Here is a 12,938-nt window from a genome sequence, read left to right on the forward strand (position 1 = left end):
GGTATTGCAAATGGAAGATATAGTTTCCGTGCGGCTTTCCGTTCATCGGTTCCTCTGACAGAAAGGTTGAACTGATGAATGGAATCCGAACACTGATGTGAACAGGCACTTTCTTGGGTGTTTTGCATCAGTGTCTCCACATTTTTATCCATTTCAAGTCCATCTCACCGTTTCTAATGGTCGTTTGTCATCCGTTTTTCATGGCCGTTAAAAAAACAGATGGATTTAATTTGTCAGTGGTTTTTTTGTCTGAACCCCCTAAAAACACCATGGTGCCCCAGTAGATTGTGTTGCAACGCTCCTGTAAATAGTGCCACAGTGCCCACTTTAGATAGTGCCAGTGCCCACATAAATAGTGCCACAGTGCCCACATAGATAGTGCCAGGGCCGCCATCAGGGCAGTACCACTGGTACTGTCATCGGGGTCCCGGACAAAAAAAAGAATGAACAGGGTGCCCCTCCACAGAGTCATTGCCAGTTTGCATCTCACCCCAGTCCCCACTCCTGCCAATTCTCACTGACAACCCTCCCTCCCCGGTGATTGCGGGTTGGGGCGCAGCCCTGAATAGTGCCAAGGTGGCCATGTAGATCGTGCCACACACAGTGCCCATGTAGATAGCGGCAGTGTCCCTTGTAGATAGTGCCCATATAGTGCCACACCCCCTGAAGATAGCTCCACCACCCCTGTAGTTAGCGCCACACGCACACCATCCTGTATATAGCCACCCATACCCCCACCCCCTGTAGATAGCGCCATTGGCGCTCCCTCCAGGAGTGGAATCCCCGGCCAGAGCATTGCCGACGCTCTGGCTGGGGATTTTGGTATCTCAGAGCCCCTAACCTCATTGTCCATATATGGCAATGCACTGGCCAGGGATTCCGCTTTTGGAGGAGCCCCTGACGTAACTGTCCATATATGCCGGAATCCCCGGAACATGTGCTTTTTTTTTTTTTGACCGGACAGTATTCGCACGGCCATTTTTCACTGTTGTGTGAATGTAGAATTATTTCTCATTGGTTGGTATGTTTTGGTACCACATCAATATGCAGCTGTGATACAACAATGTGAATAAAGTTCATAGTTCATATCCATTTCTGAGAAAGCTGAGTGACAACCAATAGGATGACTGTCGCACCCATAAGATACAGTATTAGAAATGGGAAGTGGGGGTCTTGTTATAGATTGTGCATTGGGGACAAGGAGCTTCAAGTTACGCTACTGATCCCCACACAACTCTTGCAGGGGTCGTCACTCAGCCTTCACCGACTCCCGCGTAGAAAATCTTTCTAGCTACCCAGTGACACATCCACTATTGCCTAACAGGGAAGATTCTAGACTTTGGAAAAGTTGGGTTATAGTCGATTTAAGAATAGGTAACCCAATATGCCTCTTTCCCCATGTCAAATTTATAGGGACCCATGAAGCTGTCTGGTGGGATCTTTGCTCGGTAGAAATGCTTCAGCTGTCCCTGTGTGTGCCGGTGATGTGGAGGGAAGGATGTGGCTGCCTTTAATTTTAATTTCATTTTTTCCCTGATTTAAAGGGAATGTGTTGTTAGCAAAAAAATTTTTTTTTTTTTTTAGTTAAACAATTAGTTTGTAGGTGATTAAACATTGTTCTAATTTTTTTTATTTTTTTCACGAGTCAGGAAATATTATAAATTAGATTCTAATTTATAATATTTCCCAGTGCTGGTCACTAGATGGAGCAATTCCCAAAATTGCAGCATTGCATGTGGTAAAGCAACCACATTGCTTTATGCTGCAAAATTGGGAAAAAATCTCTCGCTCTAGTGAGCTCTCAGAATCCCCCCTCCTTTATCCTGGCTAGTGCCGGGAGAAACGAGGGGATTGAACGGTCTAACCTCCTACACTGTGTGTCGCCATTTTTTTTTTTTTGTCAAATCTGTTTTTTATTTTTCAAAAGAGTAAAAACAAACATAAAAGCAAATAACATATCTGTGCCCATGTGCAACATGGGATTAGAAACATACATAAAGGCCATCAGCTTCATGTAATTTGTACATTGTCCCAATAGGTAAGATCTAAGAGACAAGCATTTCAAGCCCATTAAGACATAGATACAAATTTAAAGAAATCGTGGTACAATAGGGGAGGTGAGAAAAACCAGGGTAAAAGTGGGGGGGGGGGGTGAAGTTAACAAGATTATACAGCTTACATGTATTTGTCATTACAGCTCTTTTCAAACTCATTTTAATACAAAAATTTTCAGTTTACTGTGCATCTCATACATAAGTTTATACACCATCAATGTGTGCTCTTTCTGTAATGTAGCCATGGTCTCCAAGTGTTTAAAAATTTTACATGAGTGTGTTCTTGCCAGCTGGTCAACTCCTCCAAACTACAAATCTGCTGAACCTTATCCAACCATTGTGTTTTGGATGGGGAGGCAGTTTGCAGCCAGTAAAGAGGGATTAAGTATTTAGCCGCAGCTATCAAGTGTGAGGCTAGGTGTACTTTAGTGGGTTTGAATGTTTTTGAGGGCAGTGCCAAGGCTACCAATTCTATAGAAAGGGGTATGTCTGAGTTACAGATTTTGTTAATCTCCACTGAAATCTCTTTCCAGAAGCCTGTGACCAGCGGGCAATACCACCAGATGTGAGACAGTGTCCCCACATCTCTTTGACAGCGCCAGCATGACTTAGAGGCCGCTAAGCCCAGATGGTGCAATCGCTCCGGCGTCTTGTACCACCTTGTTAATAGTTTGTAATGGCTTTCCTGAAGTTTTACACACCTGGAAAAACCATGAGAGTGTCTCAATACCCATTTCTGTTCCTGTTCAGTGAATTTCTTGTTCAGTTCCAATTCCCAGGACACTAGGAAAGTTGGGGTCCCAGGTGTGCCTAAGCCCAGAAGCATGGGGTATATTCTAGATAATTTGCATTTAGTTACCTCCTTAACAAGGAGCATTTTCTCTAAATCCCCCAATTCTCTACTGCTTTTTTGAGAGGCTAGGAAGGTCTTGCAAACGTGTTGTACATGATTGATCTGAAGGAAATTCAGAGAGCCCGGTGAAACCAATGATCTAATCTTGGCTGTTGAGGGGACCATATTAGCTTCCAGCAAATCTGAAATATTGATATGTAAAAACAAGTCCCATACATCATCTGGTGGGGGATCCTGATATTCAACAATGTAAGGTAATAAAGAGGCAGGCATAATCGGCGAAGGCGACCTGGGAGGTATGCTCACGGCTTTGTGCGATATCCACACCGAGAGTGTTCCCTTCAGGAGAGGATTTGTGATGGTTTTTAGAACTCTCTGGTCGGGTAACCACAGCAATCTCAAAGAATCTCTACCTAAGGTTGCTGTCTCCGGTTCTATACACCAATCCATTGACCCCGGCGATACCAAATCCATCCATCTTTGTAGGTGAATCGCCTTATAGTACACCTCCACGTCCGGTAGCCCCAAACCTCCTCTATCCCGTTTTAGCGATAATAATTTATAGGACAGACGGGGCCTACGCTGATTCCACAGGAAAGAGGAAAATATACGTCTCACAAGCGTAAAAAATGTCTTTGGGAGATATATTGGGACCATGTTCATAACATATAATAGTATCGGCGTTATGTATGTCTGCAAGAGATTTTTGCGACCCATCCAGGACATGAAGGGTATGTGATAGGAGGAGAGGTGTGTCGACACTTTCTTTAATAGTGGTTGGTAGTTAAGTTTATATAGGTCTTGTAATTGGTTCGGTATTTGGACACCCAAGTATGTGATATAGTGAGAAGGCCAAGAAAAGAGCGAGTCGCGTTGTATTTCCTGTGCCAAAGAGGGAGGGAGGGAAATATTTAGTATTTCAGATTTATTATAGTTAATCTTGAAGTTGGAGACCCCTCCGTACTCATCAAAAATATGTTGTAGCCGTGGCAGCGCTTGTTGTGGGTTAGTAACCATGAGTAGTATGTCGTCTGCAAAGGCCGCTATCAGATGTGTACGTTCTCTTATCTGTAACCCCCTTATCAGAGAGTCTGATCTAATTTTTTGCAGGAGGGTCTCCAAAGTCAAGATGAAAAGAGTGGGGGACAATGGGCATCCCTGCCTAGTACCGTTCATGATGGAGAAGGACGGTGAGAGGACCCCATTAACACGTATCCGAGCATGCGGTTCTGTATAAAGTGAGAAAATTGCTGCAATAAATTGAGTTGGGAATAAGAATTTAGCTAGCACTTGTTTCATGAAATCCCAGGCCACTCTATCGAACGCTTTTTCAGCGTCGGTGTCCATAAGAATTAGAGGTAGTTTAAACTGTTTAGCATAATGAATAGAGTTTATCAGTCTTCTCGCGTTATGTTTACCCTCCCTTCCCCTTACAAACCCCATCTGGTCTGGATCCACCAGTTTAGGCAGTAGAGTTACAATTCTCAGCGCTAAGAGTTTGGCCCATATCTTCAAGTCAATATTCAACAAGGATATAGGCCTGTAACTAGCACAAAGGGATGTATCTTTCCCCTCCTTCGGTATTATGGTGATATATGCTTCTAAAGATTGTTTCGAGAAGGGGATGCCATTTAAAAGTGCGTTACACATGTGAGTCAGGTGTGGTAACAGATAGTCTAAAAATTTTCTATAATAGGTGAGTGAGAAGCCATCTGGGCCTGGGCTTTTACCAGTTGGAAAAGAATAAATTACACTCCTCACCTCCTCAACCGTAATAGGTTGTATAAGAGTGTCAGCTTCTTCTGAGGAGAGAGTGGGCAATTTGAGTGATCCTAAAAAGTCAAGAACCCGTGTGTCCCTCTGTTCAGACTGAGTTCCGGTTTCATCTTCCCTTATGTTATAAAGGGAGGAATAGAATGACATAAATTCTTTGGCTATCTCAGACGTGGAGGTATGCATTTTCCCATCAGCTCCCCTAATCCTTGAAATGAAAGATTTTTCTTTTTGCTTTTTAATAAGTGCCGTCATGAGCCTACCTCCCTTGTCTCCATGTGCATATATCTTCTGCCTATAGTACATCAGATTTTTGGCCAGTTTCAAATTCAATAAATCTTTTAATTTTGCTCTCAGGGTGCCAAGCTCGACTTGAGCCTCTTGTGCCGCTGATTTTTTATGTACTTTTTCTAGTGCAGCAATTCGGGTCAGTAGAGAGTTAATTTGTTTCGATTTTTCTTTTTTAACCCTAGATCCTAGGGAGATTAACAAGCCCCTCATGTAAACCTTATGTGCTTCCCATGTGCACGTTGCCGTTACATCAGGAGAGGTGTTGGTGTCAAAATAGAATGTCATTTGTTCCGTTAAATATTTTACGTGTGATTCACTGTCTAAGAGGGTGTCATTTAGTCGCCATGACCACTCTCTGATGGGCAACCCCACCAAAGGCAATGTAATGCTGACCGGGGAATGATCCGAAACAGTCATTTGACCTATCTGAGCTGACTTTAGGGCTGGAAGCAAACTTTCATGAATGAAGAGATAATCCAATCTCTGATGTGACTTGTGCGCTTTAGAATAAAATGTAAAGTCCCGAGTGGATGGATGTACAGCCCTCCATGCATCTATCAGTTGTAGGCCCTGTAATTTCCGTTTTATTTTCCCTAGGGCAGCGAAGGTTAAGGCGGATCTTTTGGTGGAGGAATCTTGAAGGGGGTTCAGCGTGACATTGAAATCTCCTCCCACAATTATAGGTCCCTCCGCAAAAACAGTTAGCGCGTCTAAGATCTTATCAAACCAGTCTGCCTGCAATTTATTTGGGCCATATAAATTTGCAATAGTATAGATAGAATTTCCAATATGTCCCTTCAAAAACAATGCTCTGCCATCTGCTGTACTGTGTTGTGCTACCAGCTCAAAGGGGAGGTCTTTATGAAGTGCAATAGACACTCCTCTCGCTGCTGAACTGGATGAACCAGCATGGAACCACTTATTAAAATAACGGGTTGGTAGTCTAGGTATCTTTCCCTCTTTGAAATGTGTTTCCTGCAGGAAAACTATAGCAGCTTTCTCCTGTTTAAGCAGCATCAAGACCTGACTCCGTTTATTAGGAGAGTTGAAGCCCTTTACATTGTAGGTGAGTATGTTAGTTAACGCCATGAGATGTCCGAGTATCTTTGTGTCTTAGTGAGCTGTAATGATATCACATTTATCTTGTAAGGATCAGGGTGAGGGGTAGAGGTAACATAGGAGACATACATAAGAGGTAAACATTGAATAAACAATGAAAATGAATGTAGCCAGAGATCAAGGATCAGGTCCCCCTGAGGGAACTCACGACCCTTGCTCCCTGGGGCATCCTGATAAACATAGCTCGAAGAAGGTGCAGCACCCAATATCATAATGAAACACAGTCCCAGCGTTACATTAGGAGCGCCGCATCTCATCCTAAAGCTTGGGGTACAGAGAAGTATCAACCCTGAGCCGATACTTGATCCCGGATCACTATAGCAATATAAATATTCTCATTAATGTAAGGCACTCTTGTATAATAGCCCTAAACATCAGTATGAAACATAACGGAAACTCAGCAAACCTGTCATAACGTACTCACTATTCCCATGTATAGTATAACAAAGGCATTCATAACATACGAACCCCATGTGGGGTCGCTGGTAGGAGTTCACATTCAGGTAAAATCTCCATCTTCTCTTCTTGCTTGATTTTTCTTGGACCTGGGAGATCTCGCTTTTCCCGACGTCGCCCATGGTGTTAGCTGTGGTAGGCTCGGCAGATGTAAGTCCGTATGAGCCGGCATCCAGGAAGGTATATCTATCGGAGCGATTCCCAATTTTTCCCAGGTGTCTTGTAAATCCTCAGGAGTGTGGATGATGATGCGTTTACCATTTTTCAATAATATCTTACCTGCAAACGCTGATGCTGCTGCAGAATCAACTGTAGCCTCTGGTGCCGATGTGGCCGTCACGATGCAGGACCTGTGAGTGACGTCACAGATCTGCACTGTCAGATGCTGGGCGTTCTGAAGAGAAGAGGATGTTACTTCTCTTCAGAGCGCCCAGCTAGTAAAAGTATTAAACACGCCCCGATGTACGCACCTAATACACGCCCACTTGGACTTTTACTTTTAAACACACCCACTTGGACTTTTGCAAGCCTCATTTGCATAACTACAAAAATGGTCATAACTTGGCCAAAAATGCTCGTTTTTTAAAAATAAAAACGTTACTGTAATCTACATTGCAGCGCCGATCTGCTGCAATAGCAGATAGGGGCTGCAAAATCTGGTGACAGAGCCTCTTTAAGTATGCTCGGGAGATCGGAGCTTTCTCCTGGCGTGAGGATGTGGAGGCAGCCACAGACTCACGGTCGCTATCATCCTCCGAGTCATCGTCCTGTCTGGGTTCTATAGTCACCGGCGGCGCCATCTTGGTTTTCTGGGACGGCTTCATTTTCAAAAATTTGTCTAGGTCTGCCTGACCTTTGTGGATTTTTGGCGTCCCGGAATGATCTCTAGTGTCAGGTTTACCGATCTTCACCATTTTCAGGTTTGTGCCTTGCGATGTCAGTGATCCTGGATCATGTATGTGAGGAGCCGAGAAACTATGCTGCCATCACTCTCCGCGGTCAGGCTCCGCCCCCGTGTGTCGCCATTTTTTGAGCTAACACACAGTGTAGAAGGTTTACATACAGTAGTAAACACACACTGAAACACAAACATACATAGAAATCACTTACCTGCTCCAGTCGCCGCCGCTCCCTCCTGGTCCGTCCGCTCCGTCTGCTGCCGCTGCTCCAAGTGCACAAGTCCGGAAGCCGCGACCGGAAGCAGTAATCTTACTGCCCGGCCGCGACTTCCGGTCCACAGGAAAATGGCGCCGGACGGCGCTCAGTTCAACTTGGACTGTGTGGGAGCGGCGCATGCGCCGTTCCCACACAGACGGCGTACACCATAGTGGATGGAACGGGCCCCGTTCGCATTCACTATGGGACTGGAGCTGCCGTATTCCATGTCTGTATGTGTCGTCAATCGACACATACAGAAATGGAGTAAAAAATGGCAGCCCCCATAGGGAAGAAAAAGTGAAAAAATAAAAAAAAAAAACACACAAATAAATACAAAAGTTTTTTATAAAACACTAACATCAAACTGATATAAAAAAATTTTTTTGGGCGACACTGTTCCTTTAAAGGAACATTGCATCTTAAACTGATATAGTGTTAACTAGTGCATGGCCTAAAGAATACTTAATTAAAGGGGTATTCCACTTCCAGCAAATTAATGTTATTTTACTGTACAATTAAAATGTATACAATTTTCCAATATACTTTCTTTATTAATTCCCCAAAGTTTTCAAGATCTTTGCTTGTTTTCATTCAATAGGATAGTTTTCTTCCAGTGGATAAAATTCTGTCCATGGTCATGTGATGGTCACACAGGTGCACGGCTCGTTACACTTACAGTATGTGTATCAGAGCTGCGTCTTCTAATGATTTCAGAACCTATATGTCCATCACATGACCACGGACAGAATTTTATCCTCTGGAAGTAAACAATGAATGTTCCTACTGATTAACAACAAGCAGAGATCTTGAAAACCGGAATTAATACGGAAAGTATATAGGAAATTTGTAGAACTTTTAATTTTACAAAAAATAACATTAATTTGCTGATAGTAGACAACCCCTTTAAGAGAGAATCCCTGTGTCATGCTCTGCATTAGGCCCCATGCACATGACCGTAGATTTCATCCGTAATTACAGAATCCGTAATTACGGATGAAATTGCGGACACCTTTCTGTATATTTACTGATGTGTGTCCGGGCCGTAGAAATGATCAGTAAAATATAGAACATGTGCTATTCTTGTCCGTAATTGCGGCACGGACTCGCTCAAAGTCTATTGGCACTTCTGAAAATGCGGACAGCTACGTGTGCATGAGGCCTTAGACATAACACAGTGAGTTATTAAACTGGTGCAGATGAAAAATGTAGTATTTGTCCACAGCAACTAATCAGATCGCTGCTTTCATTTAAAATAGGGCCTCTAAAAAATAAGAACTGAATTCCGATTAGTTGCCATAGGAAACTACTCCACTTTTCATCTACACAAGTTTTGATAAACCTCTCCTAGTATATCAGTTTGCCTGGAGTGTTCCTTTTAACCCCTTCCCGACATATGATGTATACTTACATCATAGCCGGCTGGGGGATGTATGGAGCGGGCTCATGGGCTGAGCCCGCTTCATACAATGCGGGTGTCGGCTGTAAGTTACAGTCTACACTTCACTGTAATGAGCGGGATCCCGCTCGTTTAGCCCCTTAGATGCCGCGGTTAATAGCGACGCTGGCATCTCGGGCATTAGAAAGAGGGGGGCGACCAACTGTGACAGCCCATCGCCCCCCACGACGGAATCATGGAATACCAATACTTGGCATGGCAGCCTGGAGGCGTAATGTAGGCCCCCAGGTCTACCATCTTTGTACTTCTATTAAGCGCTGCCTCCGAAATACATTAGTACTGCAGTATATTGTGCAAGCGATCCAACGATCGCTGGTTTGAGTCCCCTAGGGGGACTAATAAAAAACAGTAAAATAAAGGTTTTTTTAGGCACACAAAAAAATATTAAAAGTTCTAAAGAAAACCCTCCTTTTCCCATTTCCCCCTAAAGCATTGTAAAAAAAAAAACACTATTGGTTTTGCTGGGTCTGTAAAAGTCAAAACTATCACAATGTAGCATTATTTAGCCTGCACGGTGAACGCAGTAAAAAAGAACAATTATAACTCCAGAATCGCTGTTTTTACTTACCTCATCTCCCACAAAAAAAATTAATAAAAAGTGATCAAAAACTTGCATGTACCTCAAAATACCTGCAAACAATAGAGCCCTCATAAAGCTCAATCGACGTAAATATTAAAAAGTTCTGGCTCTCAGAATATGGCTCTACAAACCAAATTTGTAAAAGTAGTAAAATCGGAAAAAACGATATAAATTTGGTATCGCCGTAATTATATTCATCCAAAAAATAAAGTTAACGTGCCATTTTTATTGCAAGTTGAATGCCGCAAAAACAATAGAGGAATCAAATTTTTTTCCCGTTTCTTGGTGCTGTAAAAAACGACATCTCGTCCCCCAAAAAGCCCTCATACGGCTATATAGACGGAAAAATAAAAAAGTTATGGCTTTTGGAAGGTGGGGAGGAAAAATCTAAAATTAAAATCCAAGAAAAGGCCAGCGCAGGAAGGGGTTAATTAAGCAGTTCTGTAGGGTACAACAAATCTGGTTTTGACTCCTTGACCCACAGATATGCTATGTTGTTAGGGGAAAAAAATCACCAGTGCCCGCAGGGTTCCCTCCATATCACAGGGAGGTGCAGGGAGAACGCAGCTCTACAATGTGAGGGTCCTGCCAAACAGCTCCCCATATCTCAGCTTCCTGGACTCCTGTGAGTGTGACATGGGAGAAGTCGCCAACTTTTGAGAACAGGTTTTAGAGGGATTCTGTGTCCTGCATTTCTTGTCATAGACACCCATAATAACAACCTGACTGCCCCTACCAAAGCACCCTCCTAAGCAGTGCCAGCCATGTAGTGCCCCTATAAACAATGGTAGCCAACACGTTAAAAGAAAAACAACAACCCATCTTCACAGCCTCCTCTACTCCCGCATACACCTGTATTTTTATATTTTTTGAGGAGTTGAACCTTAGCCAAAAAGATACCTTACGCTATTGCTACAAGTCACCACTAGGTGTCAGTGTCCCATAAAATATTGTCTCCAGTTCTAGACTTGATAACGCTTCTCCAGGCGGTAACACTGGTTTCTGGAAATCGATCACAGAGGTGACAGCGCTGCAGTGGCGGGCACACTTCTCATTTATTGTGGAAATTACAGACTGCTGGCCGGCCGCTGCTCACTCATGCATGAAGCTGTGTGTCTGATCTGCAAAAAGAAAAAAAGACGTCATTGTAAACAACTAAAAACAAATAAATATATATATATTCCGTATGGTAGCAATTTATAAGTGCCTTATATTAAAATTATTTTGTTTCTCTATAGGATAACATGGAGTCATTTTCCACAGCAGAAATTTTCTGCAACTAAAATTCGCAGGGTCTACGCCACGTGTGAATTCCCCCCTAGATGTCCAGAAGTTTAACCTGCTGCTAAATGACCTCCTGCATTTAGGCAAACCTCGTGACCGGCGGAGGGAGCGCTCCCCTTATGAATACGCCGGACTCATGACTATACTGTAAGTCCACTGTATTCTTTCGCCGCTCCTATTAGCCCAATGGCACAAAATTTTTTGTGCCATTTTGACTACTAGACGTATGGACCTGTAGCTGTAATATTCTGCATTTACATAGGGCAGCATTTTAATCGGACAGATCCACCTTAAGGAACTGTATTACTGGTGACATCGTTCTATATTGGGTGCCAAATCCCGCACCCAATCCTTTCCTAGAAGCACAGAAAATAATTCTAGGGGAGAATATTTTCCGAGCTACGACATCCGATGGAGCATGGCGCATATTGATAAATAAGCATTCTGTGTGGAAATAGAGGTGTGAACAACGCCATACCTAACACATGCAGGTGTCAATGAGGCCTTCGTTTTCTGTGATCCAATTCTTTCAGTGCTGTCAGTCTATGGGCCATTGCATATCAGCAGGAGGAATGAAGCGTTAGGCTGGGTTCACACGAGCGTTTTCGGTTCGTAACGTATTTCGGCCGCAAGTAACGGACCGAACACAGTGCAGGGAGCCGGGCACCTAGCATCATAGTTATGGACGACGCTAGGAGTCCCTGCCTCTTAGCGGGACAACTGTCCATATTAATGCCTATAGACTTAGAACGGGAGGTCATAAAAGCTGCTGTAGGTGTCCCAATACTTTTGTCCATATATGCAAAGCAACATGTACATCACAATCCGCATTTGTCGTGCGCAGGAGACCTAAGCTGGGTTTTCCCTTTCAGAGGCGCCTGTACAAAATATCCCTGTTTTTCATCGTCTGGTTTCTGAGAAGTTTGTCTGTAGAACTCGCTGTTTTGTAAACTTCCATCGCTCTCTCGCCTCTCGTGGTAACCATTACACTTCCTCGTATCTTTCTTTAGATGTTCGTCCACACACAATACAACTACGGCGCGGTCAAGTGTCAATCATTGTTTGTTGTCATTGTGATCGGGACCATGAAAGTCGTTCAGTAACGGAAAGAAGCTCGAAAGCGTAGAGTTTGTTCATGAAAGACTCTCAGGGATAAAATAAACCGGACGTCATAGACAGGTAAACTTTTTTAGGTTACTGTCACTTTAAGTACTGCCAAGAAAAGACAGAACAGTGGGGTCACCTTTACAAGAAGGATCGGACAGGGTCATATATGAGACAATCCCACAGTATCAGGCCCTGGGAGTAAAAGGGCCATCTCCTTTCTCACGATCCATCCTGTATGTTATTTCACTTCTGGTAAACAAGACTTGTGGTCGAAGAAGACGCCAAACGTTGGGCCCAACCTCAGTCAGGAGTAAGAAGCTGACCGGCGCTTCCTCTTTTGTCCGGACGGGAACCTGTGGCGTGGAAAATCACGTGCTGGGTGGATTTACTGTTTGGGTAATTAGGGGTTAAATAAAGCACTGCACTTGTGCCCACTGCTGACCTTAGTCACCGCTTATACCGGCGCCCCCCGACTGACCTCTTACCTGTGGGTTATGTCTGATTATAATAACGCTGTACATTATATCACATCCACATTACCCCGTATTACACAACGCAAGATCTGACGTTCTGCACCCTGATCTTTATCTCACTGAATGTACACAACGTGGTCTGTACGTTACATCACCCCCCCCCCCCTCCCCCAAACTGTACAATAAACCTCCCCCCTCACTGGTTACTATAGGATTTAATCCCCACACCCCATACAATATAGGATCCCCCCACCCCCAGTGAGAAATGCAGAGTATAACTTTGCCATCAACTGTGCAATACATGATCTACCGCCCCCTACTGTGCAATACATGA

The 12,938-nt window shown here is 43.7% G+C and overlaps 1 protein-coding gene across 5 annotated transcripts in view; it reads left to right on the forward strand.

Moving 5' to 3' along the window:
* BBC3 (BCL2 binding component 3) overlaps window positions 1-12,938 on the forward strand; it is a 93,349-nt gene that overhangs the window by 1,417 nt on the left and 78,994 nt on the right. The window contains exons 1-2 of one of the 5 annotated variants that reach the window (XM_075836049.1): window positions 10,984-11,171; window positions 12,035-12,203. The exons of 1 other annotated variant lie outside the window; for it this stretch is intronic. The gene's annotated coding sequence lies outside the window, so the exon portion shown is untranslated. Of the gene's footprint in view, window positions 1-4,017; window positions 4,146-10,983; window positions 11,172-12,034; window positions 12,204-12,938 lie in introns of those variants that run through there. 3 more of the 5 variants (XM_075836047.1, XM_075836052.1, XM_075836048.1) reach the window with 3 other exon arrangements.

The sequence above is a fragment of the Rhinoderma darwinii genome, chromosome 8, assembly GCF_050947455.1.
Source record: "Rhinoderma darwinii isolate aRhiDar2 chromosome 8, aRhiDar2.hap1, whole genome shotgun sequence".
Lineage (NCBI taxonomy): Eukaryota > Metazoa > Chordata > Amphibia > Anura > Rhinodermatidae > Rhinoderma > Rhinoderma darwinii.